The sequence below is a fragment of the Condylostylus longicornis genome, unplaced genomic scaffold (genome assembly GCF_029603195.1).
Source record: "Condylostylus longicornis isolate FDR11 unplaced genomic scaffold, ASM2960319v2 ptg000002l, whole genome shotgun sequence".
In the NCBI taxonomy this organism is placed as follows: domain Eukaryota; kingdom Metazoa; phylum Arthropoda; class Insecta; order Diptera; family Dolichopodidae; genus Condylostylus; species Condylostylus longicornis.
In genome coordinates this window covers 911,695-938,660 of record NW_026577971.1, presented here as the reverse complement: position 1 = coordinate 938,660, position 26,966 = coordinate 911,695, and the positions used below count along the sequence as shown (strand labels likewise).

The 26,966-nt window shown below is 23.9% G+C and overlaps 1 protein-coding gene across 4 annotated transcripts in view; it reads right to left on the bottom strand.

Annotated features, from left to right (window-relative positions):
* LOC129605822 (probable serine/threonine-protein kinase DDB_G0278509) overlaps positions 1-26,966 on the bottom strand; it is a 91,057-nt gene that overhangs the window by 26,192 nt on the left and 37,899 nt on the right. For all 4 annotated transcript variants that reach the window (XM_055515812.1, XM_055515808.1, XM_055515801.1 and 1 more), the window contains exon 3: positions 1,725-1,809. The gene's annotated coding sequence lies outside the window, so the exon portion shown is untranslated. The remainder of the gene's footprint in view (positions 1-1,724; positions 1,810-26,966) is intronic.

Sequence of the window (26,966 nt, the reverse complement as noted above, 5' to 3'; positions counted from 1 at the left end):
ACTTATTACGAATAATATAATAAAGATATGAATTTAATGGAATAGAAAGTTAAGAGTTTTCGAAAAAGATTTTTTTCTTTTGATACTTCAAATATTTTCATTTGTTTTTGTTTAAATTTCTGATTTTTAAAATGGATTTTTTGTTTAAGAATAAGAAAAAAAAAAATAAATAAAAAATAAGTATGACTCCTTCATGCCCTAAGAATCAATGCAAACCTCAATAGAATAATTTGGAATGGCACAAGATGCAATTTTTTTTTTTTGTTTATTTTTTTAAGAAGTTTTCCTTCTTTCAATATTCTACATTCATAAACTCGCATATAGATGCATACACAAAAGTAAGGAAAAGATAAAATTGAATTTCAATTGCTTTAAAAGTATTCCCCCTTATCATAACCTTTAACTATTTCTTAGACTTTTTCAATTAGGGTCCTTTTGTTTTTAATATTTTTTTTTTTCAATATAAAAATATAGTGGTTTAGCTTTTTTTTATTTTTGGAAATTGAACTTTGCCTTTCTTACGAAGTGAATAGCATTATAGTTACGATTATTTTATACCTATACATTCTTCTCTCGCTTTTCTCTTATTTAAAGAAAAAGTTTAAAGTTTCTACCTGATAAAAATGGCATAGATATGACATTACATAATCCGAGTACATGTAGTATATACCCAGACTATACCCAAATAAGTATATAAAATGCTCATATTTGAAAAGTTATAAGAATTTATCAATGTGGATCAAGTTTTATTTAATAAAGATTTCAGAAGATGTTGAAATAAATTTTATTTTATTAGTTTTGAGTAAGTATATTGGGGGAAATAAATTTTAAATTTCTTTGGCAATATAAAATTATTGAAATTATTTTTATTTCAAGATTTTAAAATTTATTTAACGAAACATATAATAATTTCAAATAGAGATCGTAAGTGACGTATGAATTGATTATTTATAATTCGGATGCTAGTGAATTTCAAAGAAATTATCAATGCAGTGGTTGGCGTAATACTCTTGTGAATGAGAGCTGCCCATTCTTCTAGAAAATGTACTGCAGCCTTCTTGCCCTCTCTATACATGGAATTTTGAAATTAAAATTACTTAAAATGTATACACTCTTGTTATTGTTTAAATTCTCAAATTTTTGAATTGAGAATATGGAGCTATTTAACTCGATTTCGACTTAAAACGACTTAAGATGTTTTGGCTTAAAAGTACAGAATTTATGATTATAAATATTAAACAAATAAAGGAAAAATTTAGTATTGAATTCATGAAAACTTCTATATGACCTGCCGCTCATTCCACAAATTTACTGACACAAACAATTGAATTTAAGCTTATTAATTTTCACTATATCAATAAATCTAGTTGAAAGGTAATTTTATTAAATTTTGAGCCCAATATCTTCAGATTAAGAATTCAATTTTGTATATAATTTTTAAAGTAAACTTACGGTGTAATCTTAATAAATAAATGTTTTTAAAAAATTTATATGTTTTATGCATGTACATACAAACATACAGTGCATAAATGTAATGCGAACATTTTGTTGTGTAATAAAAATTCATGTTTTACAAGTATAAAAGAATTTAGGTCAGTAAAATAAAAATTTCGCAATAAATTATAATAGTAAAAAATATTTTTGTAAATTTTTCAAATTGATTACAAAAATTTATCAAATCACAAAAAAAGAAAATAATATAGAGAAAAACTTTAAAAACTTACCGATATTCAATTTTCAAAATTTAATTGAAACGCATAATGTTTTGTAATAAATTGATTATTTTTGTGCAACCAACATGTGTGTGACCTAGAAATATGCAAAAAATAAAAATTAATTTTCATTTTTAATAAATTTCTTGATTTTAGTTAAAAAATTTATATGCATATATAAATAATTTTATATGTCTATAAGAAGAGTAGCAAGATAAGAATGTGATATTCAGTTATTCCGTTCCGTTCCAGGTAGAAGTTCCGTTTCGTTATAAGTTCCGTTCCAGGTAGATGTAGAGTCAAATTATGCCTATTTTTCCGAACAAATTGCGTGGCAGGCAGATATTTTTTTCATATTATAACCGCTTCTTTAATCCGGTCTGTTCATTTGAGAAATTGGGTTCTATCGACTGATATGGCACATATGTATGTACGCAGGTATGTATATCGGAGATGCAATTTAGTTATAACTAAGTATTATACAAGTTATTTGGTTAACTGTTTAAATTGAGTATACACAAACTTACTTACATACAATACGAAAGTAACATAAAATATCTATTGTACCTTGAAAAAGATTCAATTATAAAGCCGTTCATATGTGAGTATATTTGCGTATATAAATATGCGTGTATATGCAATTTATATAAATTTGTAATCTTAAGATTATTTGCGGTTTCTTTTTTTTTTTGTGACTATGTGAATATAAACATCTTCATTTCTTCTATTTATTTCTAGTTTCTTTTCTTTTAGCTAAGGATTAAAGTGCTTACTTAGTTCAAGATGTTCCTCTCTTTGAGTACTCGTCACATAATAATGTTAAAGAAGAGAAAAATTAAACAAAAAAAAAACCCGATTTCTATTCGTTAAGAGTGTGTGATAAAGCAAAATTCTGTATTTTTATCATAATATTGATTTGGTAAAAATACTAGTAAAATATAAAAGAAATAATGATATTGATAATGATTATGATGATGAAAATGATTATCAACAATCACGTTATTTACCTTTGTGCTGCAATCGACAAGAAAATTTACGTATTTTTTTTAAAGAAGTGCTTTTTTATTCAAACGTACATAATACTATCTAATTATGTAAGCACATACTAAACATACAGGTATAAACATCTATATAAATATATTATACTACATATTATTGCATGCCGGGGAGTTTGATTGTATTTATTTAGCATTATACAAATAAGAATCAAATGAAAAAAATCGTTATTTGTTTGTTGAGTTTACGTTTATTAGCTTCAACTTTAGTGGGTAGTTGTAACTAGTTTACATGTACAAAATTTTCTAGCGATTGCTAATGTAACTAATTAGTCGTATACATACATACATATATATGATTATCATATTAAAAATAATTCTTTTCAAACAAATAACTAAAATATATGAGAAAAACTTTAAGTTTTGTGCATTAAGTTTATTAATAACCTTTCAAATACCACTTCGGCACGAGTTTTATTTAAATTCCAACTTTAATGTTTAAAATATGCACAGAGAATTGACTGATGATTTAACAAATTTTATTGATTCATCATTAAAACAAGATGAAATGCCTAAGATCATCAAAATTAACAAGGCTATACCTATTTATAAGAACATGTAGGAAATACGGGTGAAACTAAAAATTTTCCCCCACAATCTCTTCTTATTCATCCAGTTTGTATAAAATTCCTGAAACAATTGTTAATTAGTACTTAATAAATCCAAATCTCATATGTAAATAAGTGACAACCTCACAAGCAGCTTTGTTTGAAATAATAATAAAAATACAGTCACAAATTGAGAGTGGCAATAAGGCTATGATTTTGCGATGTAAGAAAAAGCGTTTGATTCGGCTGATAGCCGAAATCAAAGCTATAATGAATATATTGGTTTCGAAGCCACTTATCCGATTGGCAGAAATATACTGAATGTTATCACTTGAAGTGCATATGCATGTAAAATTAACTCAAATTACACAAATCCAAAGTCATCCTATTGTTATATGAATGAACTTAAATTTTACTTTATATTTCAGTCTCAATATTGTTGTATTCCAGTTTTAACTGTATTAAAATTTTATGTTTCATATACAAGTTTTTAAATATGGCATTTTGTTTTGAGCATTTTTTTAATGAATAAAACTGGTTTTGATTATGCATTTTTATTTATATTTTATTAATAAATTATATTAACTCCATTTTTAGTTGACACAATAATAACAATAAATTTTAGAATTCAAGAAATCTAGATTCTAGAATAGGTACAATAAAAACAATAAACAACAACATTGCTGAGTAATATTAAGAACAGAAATTAGAAACAGAAAAATATTGTATATAGTTTGGAAATTGGTTGGTTATGAAAATTGAACAGTAAAGTATAAAGAAAAAAAAGAAGGAGAAGAAAAAAGGTGAAACTCAAAGAAGTCTAGCCAAGCGTTCACAATATATGAAAATACAGCGAAAAAAAAATAAAGCCAAATCAACAAAAAGAAAATATTAAAAATTTTAATGAGTCTTTATGACCATTTTCGGATCCATTTTCATAGCACAAGAATTTCTTTAATATATAAAAGAAATATTGAAAATACAAAAAAAATTTAAGAAAATTTTGTTAAGATGGCAGTATTAAGAGTGCAGACCATTAAAGTCATATTACACATAATGTTAAAAATATGCTCTTTAGTTGCAAAATCGTTTATTTTTACAATAATTCTGCTTTGCTAGATAATTCGGTATTTCACAGTTCAATGAATGAAATGAATATTAACATCAAATTACTACAATTTACTTGTAGGGAACTTTAAATATTGAGCTCGAAGTACTGATGGCACAATAGCGGAACAAAAAAATAATCCGGCTAATCCAAACATCGTATGAAGAAGCCGAACTCGGGAGCTATACAGGACTACCCACTTTCATTGGTGATCTTCGCAATCGTGCTAGACAACATACTACAACCCTTCTGCTCGTGAAGAAGGGACATAATCTTGAGTTTCACCCAAAAAACTAGTGAACCTAAGCTTTGCAAATGATATCTCTATTCTCTTGTACAAATTCATACTCCTCAAATGAAATTTGTTAACAGTTCTTGTTACTTGGGCAGCAACATAACACTTAATGGCGGTGCCGAGAAAGGGATAGATAGCAGGATTAAAAAGGTAAGGGCTGCTTTCGAAAGGTTGCAGTCGTGATGGAGAAGCAACCAGATATATAGAGCAACCAAGCGCAGAATACATATTCGACTCGTGTGTGGAAACAGTCCTGACATATTGTAGCGAAACCTGACTAAAATCAAAAGCTATATGCTAGAAGTCTTTATCTTCAAATGAATAATATTAGAAAGCGAAGGTTTTGATGAAAACGTAAGGAAGAAAAAAAAACTAATGCAATTCACTATTTAAGGCTGATTTTAACTTAAATAAATAAGGTAGTTTTTCATGTCATGTAGTACTTTGTAGCACTATCGCAAAATGGACATATTTTGTAAGACTCTTTAATATTAATCATTGTTAACTTGGTTTAAAAATTTCTTTAATAATTTTTAAAATATGAAAATTAAACGAATAAAACAAGAGTTATTAAGTTTACTTTCAGGAGGAACATTACATATTCTGTAAAATTACATTTGTTGTACATTATTACAAGCACAATATTTACATGCAAGCCGTTATGTATAAAATATGTACATACATACATTTTATGTTCACTTTTATCGATAAAATTGTAAATTGAATTACTACATATGTACATACATTAAAAAAAAATTTAATAAAATTTTTTAATAAAAAATCAAAAGAAATTCTAGCATAAATTTTCTTTGTATATAATGCAATATATTTAATTAAATCTTATGTGTTTTAATTTTCAAAATTTATTTGTAATAAAATATTTGCAAAATTTTTCTTTATTAAATATTATGTTTACATAAATTTACAGTAAAACCTCTAACAGATGAACACTCAAATTTGGTTTATTTTAAATAGTCCAGCGTATTTTTATTTCAATCGAGCAGCTGTATTGCACCGCAACAGTAGAATTAGGAGGTAAATATTGTTTTAAAGAATCTATGTTTGCAGCTCAAAAGATTTCTATAGATATTGCAACTTATAGTAAATTTTTACTGCTTTTATTAGAAACAAAAATAATTATAAATGTAGTATACTATGATTTTTTGGAACTATTAGGTACAACTAATTTCATGCCCATTGATTTATCATTTACATTATACACTATCCCTTAATTAAATCTTCTACTGTATATATACATATATATATATATATATATATATATCAATAATTTATTTTTATTTATTTTGGTGGTGATTACTTTAAAAATTTATATATGATTTTCATTTTATTATTGTATTTTGGTATATGCACGGATTAAAATTCATATAGAGATCTCAAAAAATTTTAAAATAATTTTTTTTTAACCATATTACAACTCTCCCCCCGCCCTGTTTTATCTTTTTCCGTTTTACATTACAACTCCTTGCATTTATAAACACAGAAAGAATGTATGTGTAAACTTGTAAAAGAGCAATATGTATAATTTTTTTTCAGAATCTATATGAAAATCACAAATCAAAATTTTTTATTTTAAATATAATCGAATTATTTTTGATGAAAAATTTGATATTTTCTACTCTGAATAATAATTTTAGTTTCTCTTTTTTGGAAAATTTTTAAAATAATATATTTACATACATAAGTAAGTATATATATTTGTATTGAATTTTTTTATGAAAATAAAATTTATGTAATTTAAATTATAGGTATACAATTTTGTAAATCTAATATATTTAGACACATATATATGTAGGTAAAAACTAGTGTTTGTGTTTTTATGGAAAATTTTAGTATTTGAAGTTATATTAGTTGTATTTTTTGTTAGAAATTGAAATTTCAGAACCTAAACATGATATGAGAAAGTTTAGGGTTTGAATGAGTATGTATTTAACGATATTTTTGGTAATTTGAAGATAATATTCATAAAATCACTCAACTTCATGATAGCTTGATAATATTTTGTCTATATTTGATTTTTTTAAATTGATTAAAAGTTAATTATCTCGGCTAATTAAGTTAGAGTCGACATAGTCAAGTCCCGTTTAATATTCTAAATTTATTTAACAACACACTTACGTAACAATTCGGTAAAATTTTAAATAAATTTTTGTTTATTTAATTTTTGTCAAATTTCGAAAAGAGATTCTATATGAAAATTCGCCGAAATTCGATAACTATAACAATGTTTACTAATTTAATTTATGAAAATTAATGTTGTTAATTTGTAATTATGGGAACATCGAAAATTTATAAGCAACTAAAAGGATTAAATAAAGAGTTCTTATGAACCAAAACATATTATACAAAATCAAAATACCCTATGATTGAACTGTAACTTCAATGTACTTTTAATAAAATACAATTTTCTATATTTTATTTATTTATTATCTGAGGAGAGTATTATTAAGAATGAAACTGAATAATAATTGATTATTCATATTTGAAATTCTAAAGGATACTAATTGGAAAAAATGCATAAATTGCAAAAAAAATTTTTTTTTATTTTAAATATTAAAAATTTATAAGTATAGAATGATTATATTTTTGAAATCAAATTTTTTTTGTTATTTTGCTTCTGTCCTATAAATGTAAAGATATTTCAAGCAAAAAATTTATCTATGTCAAATTTAATAAAAACAGTAGCTGAAATAAATATTTTTTTTTGGAAAATTTTTAAAATAAGAAAACAATTAAGAATTGTGTAAAAGTATCACCAGACAAATTGAATGTAGGAAAAAAAATTAAGGGGAATTTGGGAAATTCATCAGCAAAAATAAAAATATAATCGCTCTTTGGAATGTTATTGTAATTGTACTAAATTTGACATTTCGAATATGTCAAGATGCCGGTAATATTTAAGAAGTATTATTTAGATAATATTTTATTGCCATAAGAAAAAACATATCTTCATGAATAGTTCGCTTGATAATCCGCTACACCTGAAAACAATATGACATAATAGTTTAATATCAAAATACACTCTGAGGAGGCATAGCGTCATAAAGAATCCGCCTGTGGTAACGAGTTTATCCCTCGCTTGCTAACTAATCGACTGGATCACTACCTCAACCAAAACCTACAAACCGAAAAATTGTTAAAATTTTACAGATTTTAAATTTACAATTTAGATGTGCATAAAAATAACATAATAAATTTTCTTTAACAAAATATTGAAAATTTCTTTTCGATAAGTACAATTTTTCTAAATTGAACATTGCATTTTAAAAACAACGTGCAAAATTTAATCATTTATCACATAATTTGAAATACAATTTTCTTTTGACTTTTATTACAATTCAATTATTTATAAAACAAGGATACTAACATTGTGCTACACAAAAACAAGTGAAGTGCACTAGTACGTCATTTAGTTAAGAGATTTTTTAAGAATAAGGATTACTTCGCTAGAGAAAAGTGTAAATGTTACAAATTACATAAAGGAGTAGAACGTTTATTTTGTTTTATATACAACATGCTTCACATTAAAGAAAAATAAAGGATTTCCGATAATTCAGACATGTACTGATAGTTCTAAAAGAAATCTTAAAAATCTTTGCACATATACTTACAAACTGCAGAAACTAAATATTTTACTTTTATAGATCGAAAACATACTAACATAATTCTTCAATATTTTTGCAGTCTAGTTATAAAATTTGAATTTATCGAACAAAATACTTCATACAAAACTCTGGAACCGAAGCAAATTTTAAAATTAACTGTACGAAGAAGTATACGACCGATAGCAATCACTTATTTGAGTTAAACTTTGTTTGATAATTAATTAAGGATGCCTGTGAATTTTGACTTTAAGATCGCAACTTGTTTATAATTTCTAATCTGAAAGCTACATTTTTCTACGAATTTCAAAAAATTCAAATTATTTCATACAATAATATGTTAAGGGGCTCTAAAACTATACGAGCACACATTGTATACCATAAATTTTTCAGGTTAGTATAAAAAACAATTTGTAAAACGGGGCTTAAAAGATCTTTCTTTTATTTTTTTGTGTTTTGTCTTCTCTTAACCATATTTTCATATATGTACGAATATAGCAAACAAATTTCCGTCATTATCAGCATTTACTTACGGCAAAGTTTTAAATAAAATTTTCTTCCTCTTCCGATTGCATAAAAGGATATTTGAATTTAAATATTTATTTAAAACAAAAAAAATGTAATATATTTTATTCTCTTTGCATTTCATCATGTCTGCATTAGTGTTGGAAAATTTTTTTTATACTTATATATGTAAGTCCATTTGCATTTCGAATTCGAATATGTAGATTTTTCTGAAGCACATATTTTTATTTTTTATACTAACTTTGTTCTATAAATTTAATGTTAATATTTTATTAGACATCTAAAACTCTTTTTGAGTTCCCTAAAAACATGCAAGTATTTTTATATATACATTTATGTGTATGTATTTGAATTGAACGAATATATTTTTGGATTCAATTTTTGCAAGGATGCAGACAATTTTCAACATATTTCCCATAGTAAAAATAAATTTTTTCCGCTTGATTTAATTTTTTTTAAGGTGAAAACTTTATTTCATTTTTATTTCTCTCTTTTTTTCTATATTTTATATTAAAAGTTGAGTGAAGAAAAAATAAGGGCCGGAAATGAATATATTTGAGGCGCAAAATATTGATTGTGAAAAATTATATGCGAAAAAAAAATTATAATTTTTTTTTGGATATTCTAAAACAAATTAAATGTTCCTCTAAATACATTTAATGTCAACCTGTGTTAAAAGTTTACCAAATTCTTATAAAATGGTCATTTATAAAATATTGACTAAAGGTACGAGTATAACATGGAATATTTTGAAATTGCACAATTTGTATAAGGGAAAAATTTTCAGATAACCAAATCAATATCGAATTAATCATTCTGCGTCTATGTGAGTCCAACCTACATTTTTTTATATGCTTGGTAATGTTAAAGGCCGCATCATATACATACTTTTCTTCTCAAATTAAAATTTTTTAAATTAAATGATGAATTTTTGATTCAAGTGTAAAAATATGAGAAGAAAAAAATTTCTTTATAAAATTTTTCCTGAGAAATTGCAAACTTTTAAGTTTTTTATTTCTTATTTTTCAAGAAGGTGGCAAAAATAATTTTTCTTTTTTGAAAAATATTTCATTTTGACTAAATCCTTAATCTTTTTGTAATTAATCTTATTTCCTCAATAACATCGGATTGAATCTGACCGAAATTTTGCAAAAAAAAATCAAAGATTTTTTAAGTTTGAGGAGAAAAAAAAAGTTTTGACAAACACAATTTATTTAAATTTTTTTTTTTTAAATTTTAATAAATTTTTTTGTTACTTTCAAAATTTTCCAAAGAATTTGGATTTATGTGGTCATTAGACTTTATTTAAGAACTTTTAATGCATGTAGCGCCTGTATTTAAAGAATTTAAGGAAATAGTGAAATTTAAGAAATTCAATTTTCAAATTAAATGGATATATACATAATAATAAAATTTATTTATACTTATTTAAAGGATGATAATGTCTTTTTGAAATTTTACATAAAAACGCTCTTGTTTTCTAAATATAAAACTAATATTACTATTAATTGTTACAGGATATCGGCGGAAGGTGCTTTTTTATTTTATAAGAACTGAATAACAGCATTTCTGTTCATTATTTTATTTTTTCTTAAATTAAATAATCTCACTAAATTATTGTTAATTTAAACACAAGCACATATACATAAGTATTTACTAAACGGTAACAATAGGAAAATAGAGCACTGAAAAGTTCCTTTTTAACAATTAGCATGATCGTAAGTTCTATATACTTCATTTTAATTCGGTTATTTTCAGGAAAATAAAAGCAATAACTTTGTGCAAATTTAATATAGTGTAGAATTAAAAATTTTACTTGTTGCAATAAAATTAGTCCAAGGTCAGTCATAATATCATTGTGACGCATTTGTGGATAAATAATTCCATTTTGAATGGTTTTCTTTTTTTAAATTACTGACTTTGAATAATAAATTTAATTACCAGAAATATAAACATTTAGGTTAATATTAAAATTGTTGAGTTCAAAATTTTTATTGTCCTTCGCACATTAAAAAAATACTTTTTCCATTAATTTCGACCTATTTTGTTTCAAGATTGCTTATACTTCAAATATGTATACGAATTTTTAAAAATGGGGTTAATATAATATAAAAGTAGATTTTCGTGGTTAGCAACATACCTGATCTTTTTTACGAAAATTTAAATTATTTCACTGTTTGCATGCTTATAACTTTTCAAATATTGAATGTATGTACTTATGTATATATTTAAAAAATATAATAATACTCCCGTGATATTTTCCAATAAACACAATTCTAATTGGAACCCATTTGTTTACCTAAAAAGATTGAAAACGTATTACGACAGGTTCAATAAATCTATTTGAGATTTCCTTATTTTATTAACACTGTGATAAATTTTAAAAAATTCTATTCAAATTTAAAATTCATTTTCATTTATCACAATAGTTTAGAATGCAAGAAAGCCAAAGGACAATTTAATATAAAAATTTTTACATAATAAAAATATTGTAGAATTAATAACATTTTCACCTTGTTATTTTATGCTTAATTTATTTTAAATGTTTTTTAACAAGCTCTATAAAACCTTTTTATTGCAAATTGAAAAATAAGAACGGAATTTATTAGAAAAAATTACAAAACAAAAAAAAAAACCAAATGTAATAATTTTATTACCTGATGTTACAGGTGTTCAAATAAATTGAATTGACATGAAAATCTGAACCTTGTTTTTTCCTCTTTTTATTATTATTTGCATTTTTTTTTATTTCTATCGTTGAAATAGAAAATTTTATTCACTTCCGTCTTCCTGTTTAGTACAAATTAAATGAATTCCTTTTTATTATTGAATTTTAAACATTTTTCTACAATTTTGTTTTATAGTTTTTGCACAGCACTCTTGTTTGGGTGAAATAAGGGCTGAAATAATGCGAAGTGGTAAAATAATTTCAATATACTGAGGTGAAATCTGGTGAAATAGTATAGAATTATAGATTGACTTTGACATTTTTGATAATTATTTCCATACAGATTATGTTCATCATTGATTTCTCACTACATTTACGTAATTTGTTTGAGTTGATCTGAAATATCTGTCTTTATTTTTTCAATCCAAATTTTTTTTTTATGTTAATACCAGTTTTCACGACAACTTTTACACCAATTTTTGACGATTATGTTTGTTGACAATATAGTGTATTCAACCATTGGTGCAATAGTAATTTTGTAAACACAGATAATGGTGAATATAAGAATTTACTGAAACAAAGATAAATTTTAGTACCTGCATTCCCTTTATATGTATGTGCAAACTATTGGTGACCAGTGAAAACTAAACACTTTGAACAAATGAGTTAGATCTGTGTAGTTACGGTATTTTTTATGACATTATTTTTAATTTGACACTGATGTTTTAGGAGTTATTTTGCCATTTAATCAATTAAAAAAACGGTTATACTTGCATTTCAAACTCAAATTCATGCTATTGATATTTTTTTTCTTTAAATTTTGAAAAATTTTCGTCAGTTTTTAATTTTATTTGTTTTGAAAACTAAATGCTAAGTAAACTGTCAAATTTTTTGAAAACAGTTCATGCTGTTTACTTTATATTTATTTAACCTTTATGACCATACCATCGAATTAATTTAATATATTTACATATATATATTAATTTCAGTGTTACCGAGATTTTATAAAATCTTATTTTCGTTTCGAACCATTAGCGATGTTGCAAAAAGTAATTTAAGAAAAAGTTAAGAATTATAAAAATATGTGGTTATTTTATGTACATACTGGAAAAACCATTGAGAAATATACGCAAATTAGTTTTATATACGCAATTAGATTAAAATTATGACATATAAAAATATTTATGCGTTTAATAAAAAATTTATTTAAGTATCTTTAACGCAAAATGTGTAAATGTTTGAGTATTTCATTCCTCAATTTATTCAATTGACACACAGAACAATTCAATCACAAGTTAAGAAATTGAATTATTAAGAACGAATTAAGAAAAGTGAAATAAAATCAAATTGTAAAAGAGTACAAATAGTAGATATTGGAAAAAAGTTAATATTTTATTCATTTATGCTTTTTATGTGGCTATAAAATATTTACTAGTTTACTATACTATACTAGTCAATCAACATTTTTGGAAAATGTCACGAAACCAGTTAATAATAAATAAAAATAACTTATTTTAATAATTCAAAATATTTTGCAAATAACTCAACTTGGCCGTAGATGTATACACTGATCATAATGTTAAAAGAAAATATGTAGTACAAGACCAGAAAATGAAAAATGTCGAATGACTTTTACAAATTTGCCTGTGGGTTGCAATTAACACATTCGCATCATAACAAATTTAAAAAAAATTGAAATTATGTTCCAAATAAGCTGAAATAGGATCGATAAATATTAAATTTATGAATTTTTAAAAATGATTTTTCAATTTAAGTGACGGTATTTTAGTTATGACCTGTATAAGAGTATTATACGTTACCTAATAGGAAAACATCACATCTTAAATTATTTTTAAATGACAAAAATATTTGAAAGATATTCCTGACACTACTATAATATAGTACATTTTTTTCTTTTTCACTCCTTGTGTGAACATTAGTGTTTTAAAAAATTTATCACACTATAAATCAACAGGATTAATAATTTTCAAGAGTCAGTTTCGACGCGTAATCTTATTTTACTTTGATCATAACAAAGCTAGTTAAAAAATTTTTCCGCAAGATATCGCTGCAAATTTAAGCATCCCTAGTTGAACATTTCAATTATTCAGTTTTAAATTATTAATGGAATGTGTGAGTTGTGAAATGAAACAGTTTTCCGAATTTTACTAAATTTTAAGCTTTTTTAAAGTATTATTTTAAATAATTGGTTTTGAATTATTCTTATAAAATCAAGTACGAATGTTAGGTAATAATTACATATTTTAATTTTGGAAATTAAGCTGTAAAATATTGGATATATTTTTAACACCCAACTGGAGTTTGATATCCTCTGTTGAAGATCAGTTGATATACATTCATACAAACTATGTATAAACTCGCACATTCTTCAGACAATATGTAATTGTATTCGTTTCGATTAAAATTACTGTAATCTTCCAACATTGGTATAGCAATTTCAAAAGAAAATCCGCGCGGGGTACGTACTTATGTATGTATAGTAAGTGTAATAATTTTGTGAAATACACTAAAAAAATTTTATTTAATGTATTTGGAAATTAAAAATTATTTTTATTCTTTTAGTTTCAAACCAAGTAATTTAATTTTCATATTTTTAATGGATTAAAAAAGGAGAAAAACAAGTTTTTGAATTTTTTTCTTTAATCAAAATCTGACAATCGCAGTTATGCATTTTTAAATAATCGAATTTAAATTTTAAAAACGCTTTATCTTATTTTTCTATTCACACTATTAAAATTCAATGTAGTGAAAATTTTCGTATAATAGTCTATTGCAACTTGGCAAATATTTTTGGACTTTGAATTTATAAATCTTTGAAATTAATGCCTAAAAATATTCAGTAGTAAGAACAAGTACTGTGAATAGGTAGCCTAATTATAATCTTTACTTCAATGAAAATGTTACGGTAAATTCAAAGATTGGGATACAAACTCTATATAAATATCACTGGATATCCAACATCTATAATCCTAATGAGCTAGGTGAAAGCTGAGTATCTTACTCTGAGGTTACACTATATCTGATTTGATTACAATTTCATTTTTACAATTGTTTCCATATTTGAATGAAAATATTGTTAAAATGCACAATGTATAATTTGATAATTTATCTTAGAAATAATTGAATAAATGCTTTAAAGCATAAAGGTGGAATAAATATCACATAATATTGTAATTCTATATATATGCTCAAAAACAACTGAAATTATTATCGGTCAAACCGAATAAATTTCATTTTATTGAAATTTTTTTACATTATTCTTGTTTCCAATATTGCTATAATGTTTATTTTCTTATTGTTTAAAAGGAATTTCTTATTTGCATGATTGCATAACAAAAGGATATTTCAATTGCTATATAAAATAGAAAATGTAAAAAGTGCATCAAATCTTTCTTTTCAATTTTATATACTTGTATGAGAAATTATTATTTACTTACATCTTTACCATCATCATCATCATCACCAACACTATAATGTGTGAATGACACCTAACAAGAAAATAAAAATAGAAAATTAATATTAGATTGCACCGTGCATAGTACACCTATCTGTACATTCAACACTAAACTCAAAGATGGAGATTATTTTTTATATTATATTGGAAAATCATATATACACAATGATCTCAAGTTACAGAATATTATCATCATTAGTGTATTATCCTATCCCCTTTTAAAATAAAACAATAAAATGAAAAACTAATAGGGAATAAGAATAATAATAAAAGTGCATTTTTAATGCATTTCCTTATTTTACATATTTTCTTAAAAAAATAAAAATAAAATAAAAACAATACAAAATTTAAACTTGTATTATGCAAGTGTCATACAAGTAGAGTCATATTACATTCACATTTACATTTTATTTTCAAATGATTTGAATTTTAGCTTTGGGAAATAAGAAATTTTTTTTTGTGCACAAGGAGCACTTTTGTATTGTATATAACGTTCTTATTTACTTTGATATTTGAGAATCTTGGCTCGTTTATTATTCAATTTATTTTTTATTTCATTTTATAAGTATGTTTGTATGCATATCCTTTCTTTTTTATTGTAAACAATAAAAAAAAAAGGATAAAAAATTTAATATTCAATATTATTTCGTATGGAATTCAAATTTTAAATATAAAATAGCTACATTGCGTTTGAATGGGAAAAAAGAAAAAAAACAATAAAATCGGAAATATTAAGGTTTTTTTTAAGTTTGACTTAAATTAGTACTGTCACGTATTCGAACTCATCATTTAAATTACGAGCTATTTGCGTTCTCGAATAAAGAAATTTTTGAATAAAATTTTGAATCATGAAATTTATGAAATGATTTGAAATGTTTTTGAAATTAATTATAAGCTCTTGTCTTATAAAATTACTTGTTCAGCATATTTACAGTTTAGAATTTCAAAAAATTACCCAAAATATTCATAAATTTTATTAAAATTTTTACTTAAAAATGCAACAAGTTTTTTGATCCTACAAAAAATATGCAATAAATATTTAATTTTTTTTTAACTAAAAATATTTAAAATGAAATTTTAAAATATATAAACAAAAGGATATTTGTACCAGGCTGACAATTAAACTATTTTAAAACTATTTTCTATTCTTATGTATGTGTATACATCTCCAATACGGAAACTATACAATATATATGTACTATATTATTTAAAATTTTGATAAGAATTTTATTTTCAAATACTTTTATTTATTTTGCAAAAACAGAATTTTTCTAAAATTAACTGGTTTGCTTTACACTAATACCACAATCAGGGGTGTTTAAGAAGAAAAAAAGACTTTTAAAACGTCTTCAGAAAACAACCCTGTATGCATAGTTTCTGTTAAGAATACACTATAGAAGGGTATACTGTAACTGTGTGAGTCGACCGGTATATTTAGTACATTGTGTGTTATTATGTAAAAATATTTAATATAAAAGCATATTTATTTTTATACAGAATATTTTACTTAAAATATTTTAATAAGTGCTTACAGAAAAAATGTTTTTTAATGGTCTCCTAAGTGAATTTAATTTTTTTTTTTATATTATTTTTTCTTTATGCTATAAGCAAGTATGCATTTTGTTTTTATTTTTAACCACTACATTGACTTTTAACTATCTTCTTATTTTTTTGTTTCTTTATAGTTTACTTATATTATATTTGTGTCCATTATCTATGCATTATGTATACATAATTACGGTAAATAACGGATGGTAAAAAGCGTTGTTTTGCTAAAAATATACGACTATGAGAAATTATGAAATTTTTCAATTTTTTTTCTTTATAAGAATTTTTTCCTCAAATTACGAAAGGTAAAATGCACCAGCTGAACTTTAAAGTGAGTACATTACTAAGTAATAAAAGTAATAAGTTTTAAGCGTAAATAAAAATAAGAAGGAGGCACAATTAAAGGGAGGGAAAAATATTAGTACTATTTTTTGAATTATGAAATTTTTTTTTTGTTGCGATTTTACACGCATTATACTCTTATATAAATTTTTTATTCTGCTTAAAAGCATCCTAAGTTTCTATTAATTGTAGTGGTTTCATATAATAAAATGGAGTTTATAGACCTTAATATTTCTCAGTGATCCCTCTGTTATATTTTTCATAAGTTTTCGAATAACATAGCGTACAAAATTATTTTCAAATCATTAATAATTCATCTTGTGGTTGGATAATTAAATGGATTAGTTGAAAATATAAACATAGTTGAATTACTTATATTCCCATTAACCCAGAGTACTCGCAGAGTTAGTAGGAATAAAGGATTTTGTTTTCTATCTTCTTCAAAGTAGTGCGATATGATTTTTTTGAAGGATCTACTTTGATTTCTTAAACATATTTTTATAATTTTGATGAAATCCGCTCTCTACATTAATAATTTAAAAGTATAAGAGTAATAAATATAACAAAATCCTTCAAATAAAGTTTACCAACTCATCAAATTATATATAATTTTACGGTACTAATATATATAATAAAAACTTGTAAATAATTATGTAATAAATTGCTATTTTTAGTTATAATAAAATCGATAATACACAATATATATGTTCTTACTCTTGCATATAAATCTACCAAATTATCTTGCTTGCATTATTTTAATATCAAATAATATTAAAGTTTTTTATTTTTATTTTAGTTAATAATATCACGAGGAAGACAACGAATTCATCTCTATGAAAATCAAATTTGTTATTCTACTGGTATTCCGAAATACAAAACAAAAAAAAAAGATGATGGAAACTTTAAGGATTTTTTGTATTTAAGGAGACTATAAATCTTCAATATAATTTTATAGCAAGTCATTTTGTTCTTTTCATCAATATTCAAGTCAATAGTTTCTTATTTAAACTATGTACGAGCACAACAAAAACGTTTAAGGGTGATGATTTTTAATATACTATAGAGGAAAACTATGAGAATTTGGATAAAAAAATTACTTATGGACTAATGCGAGAATCGTCTTTGGATATTATCAAGTGAATGTGATTCTTATATCATGCTCAAGAAAGTTTTTCCCCAGATCGAAATGGATTCGAATGGATCTAGAAAAAAATATACAGAGCTAATATAAATATTGAAGAACTTAAATTTCAATTCATTGAAGGACATATCTAGAAGTGTACACTTGGAATATATTTTAAGTTGAAGTAAAACGGTTTAGAATTAATCGCAGGTGTCGATGTCAGGAACATCTTTTTCTTCATATCTGTCTAAAAAAAATCAATTCTGGAAGTTTCAGCCTATAAAAATTGTTTGGGTAAGTATTATCGTATTTCATTTTTACGATTTAATGATTTTTTTTTTGTTTAATATTAACTTAATATTGTGTATTAAACAAGAATTTGGTTGAAAAAATTGTTTTATACATAATATGTACCTACATATATGTTAAACTTAGCAAGTAAGGTACTCCCTTTGTTTCAATAAATTAAGTATGTAAGAGAAAATTTCTGTATTTTCCACCCAATTTGAAATTCGTTAAAGGAAAATAATTTAATATTTTCTTACTAAAAATTTTAATATTTCTTGACTAATAAGAATATTTTAATTGTAGCTTTTCTTAATTAATTATATCGGTTAAAATAAATAAGAAAGAAATTTTTAGAGCATTATAATTAAATTAGAGATCTTTATATTGTGCACATATCAAGTTGAATTTTTCCACATTAACGTCATAGCTATACATACATTTATCACTTAAAAAAGCCTATCAAAATACATTTATACATAGATCTGTACAATTGTAGAAAAATTAATTAGAACAAAAGTTAGATTTTATGCCAAGGTGTTTAAATACCGAGACAGCATACATTCATTTTTTGTTTTTAATTATACATTTAAAGTTTTTTTTTTGTTTTCCCTCCAAATCGGGATGATTTTTTGATTTCATTTTATGCTTTATAAATTAAAAAAATTATTTTAATTATTCATTTAAAAAAAAAGAAAATTATGAAGGAAAGTGTAAGTATTTTTGTGGTGTCTAGTAAAGCGCTTTTACCTATGACAAATAGTTGTACAATGTTTTACTATAAAACTCATAGTAATTAGGGCAAAGAAAACAAATACACAAATTAATTCTATTAATTTTTATAATATAACAAGGTGATATATATGCAATAAATAGGTAAACAAATTTCTAATTCGGTTCTTTCGCGACTAATTAAAAAGTAAAGTGTTTAGTTGAATTTCATTTTCGTTTGTAATGGCAACATGGTTAAACTTTTAACAATGCTCAGAGTATAAGCAAAATTTTGTGGGGCACTCTTAAGTATCCATGTCAAATATGAACTATTTTGGTAATATAAATCAAAATGGTGTTATGTAAAATAAGAAAAGATAAAAGCTCCACGTATTAGTTCTCACTTGTTAATTTTACTTTATTGAAAAGTTTCTTCAGAAGAAAATTTTTTACCATCAATAAGTTTTACTTCATAAAATCAGTTTATTTAGAGTTTCGAATAATTATTGAATAAAAATATTGAATAATTTTTATGAACGAGATTTAAATATTATTGACGCTTAAGTATATGTGGTTTTTGGCAGTCCAACTCTTAAGTTTTTTAAATAGTTATAGTTATGTATTTTATTTTGTAAGAAAATATTTTATCACATTCTGTATACACTAGAATGTATCGAGAAATAAAAAATTCTTTGTGAAAAAAAAAAATAGGAAATAATTGAGGTAAATCCTATATGTTTCTTCAGGTAGAAGGAAATGAATTTAACGCTTATTTAATTTTGAAAAAGGTGAAATTTTATTCATTCACCCCAATTTTAAGTCGAATTCATTTGTTTTTTTTTTTTATATTTTTAGACAATATTATTCACTGCGATTTTTATTATATAATTTAGTTTAAATATTTGTAAAAATTTGTACTTTGTAAATACAAAGTAAACCCTAAAAATATGACCTTTGCGTAAAAAGAAAGAAAATTAAGTTTTTTTAAGCTATCGTACTTGTTTCTGTAAAAATTTCCTACGTAGAGGATTTCACGACATGAATAAATTTTATTTAGAGTTTTTTGTATTTAATTTAATGAATTTTAAAAAATATCAAAGCCAAATGCTTATATAAAATTGTATCCTTGTTATTGAATCTGGATTTGGATGAAATGATTTGAATTAACTCAGTATATTTCGTTGGTTTTAGATATGCACATCATCGTTGAGCGACACTGTTCTTTACTCATATCGAAACAAATTCTTGTTCGCCTTATTCTGAACAGTTTCTGACAGATAATTCATCCATTTCTAAATTTTTATTAGATCCTCATTAATTCTAGAAACTCAAGTTAAGAGGTGGAGTAAACAATTATCTGCAAATATGCACGACTTACTATTTTAGTCTTCAGACTCAGAAGTCCTCTGATATACATGAATAACTTAATTGCTCGGCTTTGAATTACATTGAATTTAAGTTTAAATTCATTTTCAAGAAAGAAAGTTTATTATTGTAAATAAATAATATAACAATAAAATTTGATTGAAATTAAATTAAAATTTATTCTGCAAACATATAATTATCATCTTGCAACTTAATATTTTAAGGATATTTTAAAATGCTTCCGGGTAATTTGAAAAAAAAAAAAGAAATTTTATAACATGCAAGACTTGAATATAATAAAAGTGAATTTTTGTTTGTTGGTGCAAATATATTCTTATATCTGAGCAATAAAAAAATAAATTATAATATTTTTTTTGCAATCATAAAATGCTATCCTGTACTTACATATATTTTGTGCAATTACAAACACAAACATCAGAACTATAATAAATTTTATGTGGTGGTAAATTTAAAGAGATAAAGCTGTATATGTACCTACATAACATATCGTAAATTTTATATAATATTTTAAAATCGTAAAATTCTTCAGTGATAATTTCCCGTTGGGTGGTTAAAATGATAATAATGAAAAAAAGTTGAAAATAAAATTTATAATCTTTCATTTATGCTTCCCGTTTCCGTTTTAATTTTCTCTCTCTATTTTTTTTTTATTATTTTGTCCTACTTTCGGGTTTTCTCTCTCATATGTTCTTATGTAATCTAATATATAAATCACATTATTGTGTATCACAACATATTAGAATCAATTTAAAATTAGAATTTGTCTCGACAATATCAGCTATACATACATCTATACTATTATATATAAAAAGATTCTAGGCCATCCTTTGCGTTCATTTTTCGTTTTCAACCATAAAGGAAATGTTTTTCATCATATAAATTAGTTTGTGTATTTTTGCAGATATGTTTATTTACATTTGTACATATATATGTACATATTGATTTTTTGTTTTGATTCCATTAGAAAAAAAAAACATTTCTTTTTATGTTCGGCAAAGGCTGTAATGGTTCATCCATCGTTTAATATTCTTCTTAATTGTCCAATATCAACTAAGCATAGGCGACGATTCTATTTTACATTGTTTTTCCTTTTTTTTTATTTTTGGAAATTCTAACATTATATGTGTACGTTCAAGGCTAAAAGAAGACATGATTTATTTAAAATATTAAGTTTACGATGGTTCATCCTTACTTCGTTATTCTACTCCTGCTGAGTTCAATTTCAATTTACATTCTATGTACGATGTTTCGGAAATATGCTATTTTTCTTCTGAAATATGTTAAAGGAGAGTAGTATATATACCTATTATATATTCAGTCGTCGTTTTGTTTCGTAGGATAGGTTTCGTTAGTTTTTGTTCCTAAAATTATGCAATTAAAAAATGTTAATAGTTTTTGAATAATAATTATAATTTGTATTGTGTTCTATTAGAATTTTTCCGATTAAAATATTTAAAATTACAGTTTTATGAGTTGAGGAATAAATAATCGATCATCCGAGCGTGTATCCTATTCGATGTTTCTTTTGACAGTAATTACTCGTGCCATGGAACAGATATGTTCCGATCCCTGTTTTACACGATTAATTTATCCATGAATTAGCAAGTCTCTCTTTAGGGAGTAATTGGTGCGAGTTCAGACTTGTGATGTATTTTGTGTGACTTTTTCAATTTTACTAGAACCCTGTCGTTAAAATATCTGATCTATGTAAAAAATGATAGTTTTAGTTTTATCAAAACGATTCAAAATATTTTCTATTCTCAGAATTTAATATAATTTTCTCTAGAAACATGTTGAAAATATTAGCGATATATCTTCTAAATTTATGTATCTTTGAATTTGACCTCTAAAAAAAGAAGCGTATGTAAATGCATGCGTGATGAAGTAGATGTAAAAATATTTTCAATGTTTTTAATATTGCATTTATCAAAAGTGATTTTTATTTGAATTTGATTAAATTACCAGCAGCGGTTTTATTTTTGATTACAATGAGATAAACGCAAATTTATGTATTGTGTGACAATTTATGTATTTTTATATGAAAATAGAAAAAAGTAGAAAAAAATTCAATGGAAAATTTTTCTTAAATGTCGAATTCATATTAAGTGCTTTAGATGTAAAAATTGAAATGTGTTGATCGCATAAAATTCTTGGAAACTATGAAAAGAATAAATTTTGAAGGATTTATATGTATATTGAAAAAGGTTCTAGATAAAACCAATATTTATGTTGTTATTATTCAATGTGAATGATTGTTCTTATAAGATGAGCTAAAAATGTGGTAAAATATAGTTGAATTTTAAATTTGTCAGTGATTTATGAAAGCTTTGATTCTTGTAACATACGATTCGGAAATCGATTTATATAAGTATTTTGTGATGTTTTCAGAGTCTATGGTGAAAGATCAAATTTTGCGGTAAGCACTTTAAAGGAACTAAAAATATGTTTAAGAATAAATTTTCGCACTATTTCTCCAATAATTTTGGTTTACTAAATTATTGAAGTATAAAACAAGATCAATTTATAATGCCATAAAAGTTAAATCAGTTTACGAAAAGTATGAATATGGTACAACGCCCGAACTTATTAAGGAATGCTACCTCATTTCAATTTTGAAATTATACTTGCACTTTATGTATACGAACATTTAAAAAAGACTTAAAAAAAATTTTGTGTAAACACACTCATATTTTATGCAAATGAGACTTACTTGAATATTTTATTAATTTTGAATATTTTTCACTTGTATTTTTACAAATTTATTAAAAAACGAATCAAATATTTATTTAACAATTAAATAATTTTATTTCATTTCATTCATTTATTTAACCGCTAACAATTTTTTGAACTAATGACTAAAATTAAACATTTTGTTTGTATAACTTCACAGTTTTCATTTTGAAAACCTAAAATTGCAAATAAAAATCAAAAAATTTTGGTGATAAATTTTTAAAATTCAAAAGTTTATTTACATTTTTTTTTTTTTACAGTGGAGCGTAAAAGTTTTTCTTTGACATTTCCAATAATAAACTAACTGTGATAAACTTATAGGAACGTGTATGACCACACTTAAATGTTATGCTTTATATATTTTTATACTATTTATATTATTATGTAAAATAATTAAAAAAAAAATAACTATATTTTTCGACAAATTTTTAAATAGAATAAGGAAATTAGTAAAATTCATATTGTTTATGCCAGATTTATAGCGATCAATTTCATATATAAAACATTCTAAACTTATATTATACTAGAATTATTACACTGCTAACTATCCCAGCTTTATATAAAGTTGAATTTGAGAGGATTAGTAGCTCAGATTTATTCTTAGATAGGTTTATACGAGTATTGTACTTTTTGTATTAAGAACTTTTGTATGTTGTAAAGGTCGAATTCTAAATATTTGAATTTAAAGCTTAGTTTTTAAAAAATTAGTGTTCCACTTACGAACATCTGCTGTAACCTATTTAAACGAGTTTAAATTTTAGAGTGCAAAATTTCTTAAAAATTAAACGAGGTGAATAATTAAAAAGAGAGATTCTTAGTTTTGTTAAAGAGCAAAGAATTTTAAAATTTTAAAAGAGAATGTAATAAAGTTTATTAAAGCTTATATTTTTTAAACCGGTTTTAAAATAACTAAAACTCAAATAAATTACGTTTTAAGTTATTGAACTTAATTTTTTTTTATAACTATTTGACTTTCACTTTTTTTTTTGTTTACCTTTCTTAAAGCTTTGCAATTTTTCTACAATATTCTAATTAAATATTGAGAGAACAATGACTTTTTTGCCTTCTAATAATTGTAAACTGTGATGGAAAAATCATAATTTATTATAGAAAAAACAATTTATTATTGTATAACTGTTCAGTGCATTTAATTAGAATATATATATATATATATTTAAAAACAACAACAATAACAACTGTTTATAAAGTTTTATAACTTTAACTTATAAAGAAATATAATTTGAATTATAATATTATTTTTTATATCAAAAAGATTTTTTCTATTTTATAAGTTTTATGAATTTTAATGATACCTTGTCATGTAATTCAGTAATTACAAACTTTCAACGATTTTGTTGACTTTGATATTTTTAAAATAATAATACTTCATATATATATGTATATGTATAAGAGAGTATGATTATTATAATTACATATATGCAAATTTACAAGAGTTTTGTTTTAAAGAATAATATTCAAATAAGTTGATTATAAAAAGTATTATTAAAATTTGTAACAAAAGAATTACATATATAGTAACTTAGTCATGAAAATTTACATTATTAGAGATAAATTTATGATTATAATTCAATTTTCTTGGAGATGTTGAATAAAATTTAGAGATTTTTTTTAAAAGGCTCATTAAACAGTAAATTTTTTTATACCATAAACTTATAAATACAATTTAATATTCAAAAAAATTTGTAACGAATCACATGCTGTTTGGATATCAAATATCAAATTTTGGTCCATTTGAAAAAATTCAAATTATTATCCGTAGAGTGTGCAGAGTGTTTACCGAATGTTATTGAAATTTCATCAATCAATTCTTGACTTAACATGTCACACCCCTTTCTAAATTTTTTTTGCAATATTTTATATTTCCAATTTTCAAAATTGAAAGAAATTTTCAAAATTTAATGATGCACTTTAGGTATCTGTTTCTGAAATTTTTTAAAGAGTAAATGTAAAATATGAATTATAATGAATAATAATATTTTTGATTAGGTGACGAAAAATTGAAAAAATCTTGAAATTTACAATATACATTTGTAATGATAAGCATTAAAGCACTAATTTCGATAAATGAAAAATTAATGCAAAGCAACAATAGAGTTCTGACAATATTTTGAATTCTTGTCGATTTGAAGAGATTTTCAGAATTCTCTTCAATTTTTTTAAGGATCATATAAATAATTAGTTTCAATTTTTAATAGGTTCTGCTGTTCGACATATATTTTTAAAAGCAAAAAAAATAATTGAGTTCTATATGTGTGTGTAAGAAAATATTTAAGTTCAATTTGCGAATAATTTAATTTCAAATTAATTTAATTATAAACTCCTAACATTTCTGAAGTCATTGAAACTAAGCAAGAATTTATTCTTTGAAAGTATATTGGTAAATGTATGAGAATAATAATATTTTTAATAGTTAAATAAAAGTGAGCTATACCAATGTGTGTGTATGTATATACATAAAATATGAAATTTAAGAATGAATGTGCCACATGAATGTGTGCGATGTTCCACATAAATTTTTTTTTTTTGTAAGTTTGTTTTTTGTATAATAAAATAAGCACTCACTCATTATTATGGTGAGCACACATAAATAATTTTCTTTTCACTTCTTTTTCTTTTTGGTTCAGAAAATTTTCATTTATTTTTCTTTTCAGTTTTTCACTTCAATAAGAATCTCCAATTCCATATTAAGTGAAAATATTATTCATAAATGTTATTATTATGAACACGGTTTTTAATAATAACTGTAAAAAAAAAAAAATTAAACGAACAAACGATAAACATACTTTTATAAAACTGTTATGGACAAGTAAGCTAAAAAATTACGAAACCGTAAAAAAGAAAATTCATAATTTAACATTTTTATAAATAATTTTTTTTTTCTTAATTTAATTTAATTAACAATTCTAAATTTTTATTCTTGTTGTATTCTTGGCACGAATTTTTGTTGTATTTTAAAAAAGGAATAAAAATGGTGATATAAAATTATTGTGTGCTCAAAATTTTGGCACATAAAATAAATTCAAAATTACAATTTATTTTTTTAACTTTCATCCTGAAATTTATTTGAATTCAAGATATTTTAAGCGATTTTGGTGAACTTAGATTAATTTTTTGCTATTCAGACTTTTAAAATGAATCAAAAATAATGGTTTCCAAATTTAATATTGAATTTAATAAGACATATAAGTAGAATACTGTTATATAGACATTATAAATATGCTTTACACACAGCTATAATTATAAATGTATATTAGGTTTCAATAAATTTTATTGCATATTTGGAACAAATGAATACGGAAAATTTAGACACAATATGTATGCACATGTATCTATAAATTTATTAAAAAATGTTTAAATTGTCAATTTGTAATATTGTAGTTATAAAAATTTTAAACTAAAAATGGATAGCATTTGGGTGCTTTTACATAATAAAAACTAATTTGGGTTGAATTTTATTATTATGGTTTTAAGCTTCCGGGCATTCAATACCTCTAAAAATGATTGTTGATAAAATTTTAATCATTTTATATTATTTTCCACTTGGGACATTTTGAAAAAGTATTAACTATTGATACAAACTGCAACAATATCTGCTGTATACAGGAATGTGATTAAAATGTTTATATAGGCCATTGTTGAATAGATCTGGGTGATGTTGTGCCCCCGATTCATGACGCTTAATGTGGTGGGCGCCAGCATCAGGAGGAGTCTTCTTGTCCTGTTCTTTGATGCATGGTGATGGATGCATACAATTCAAATTCTCCGATAGCGGATATATAATATGCAAGGCTGCGCTGACGATTTACTCGTTGTT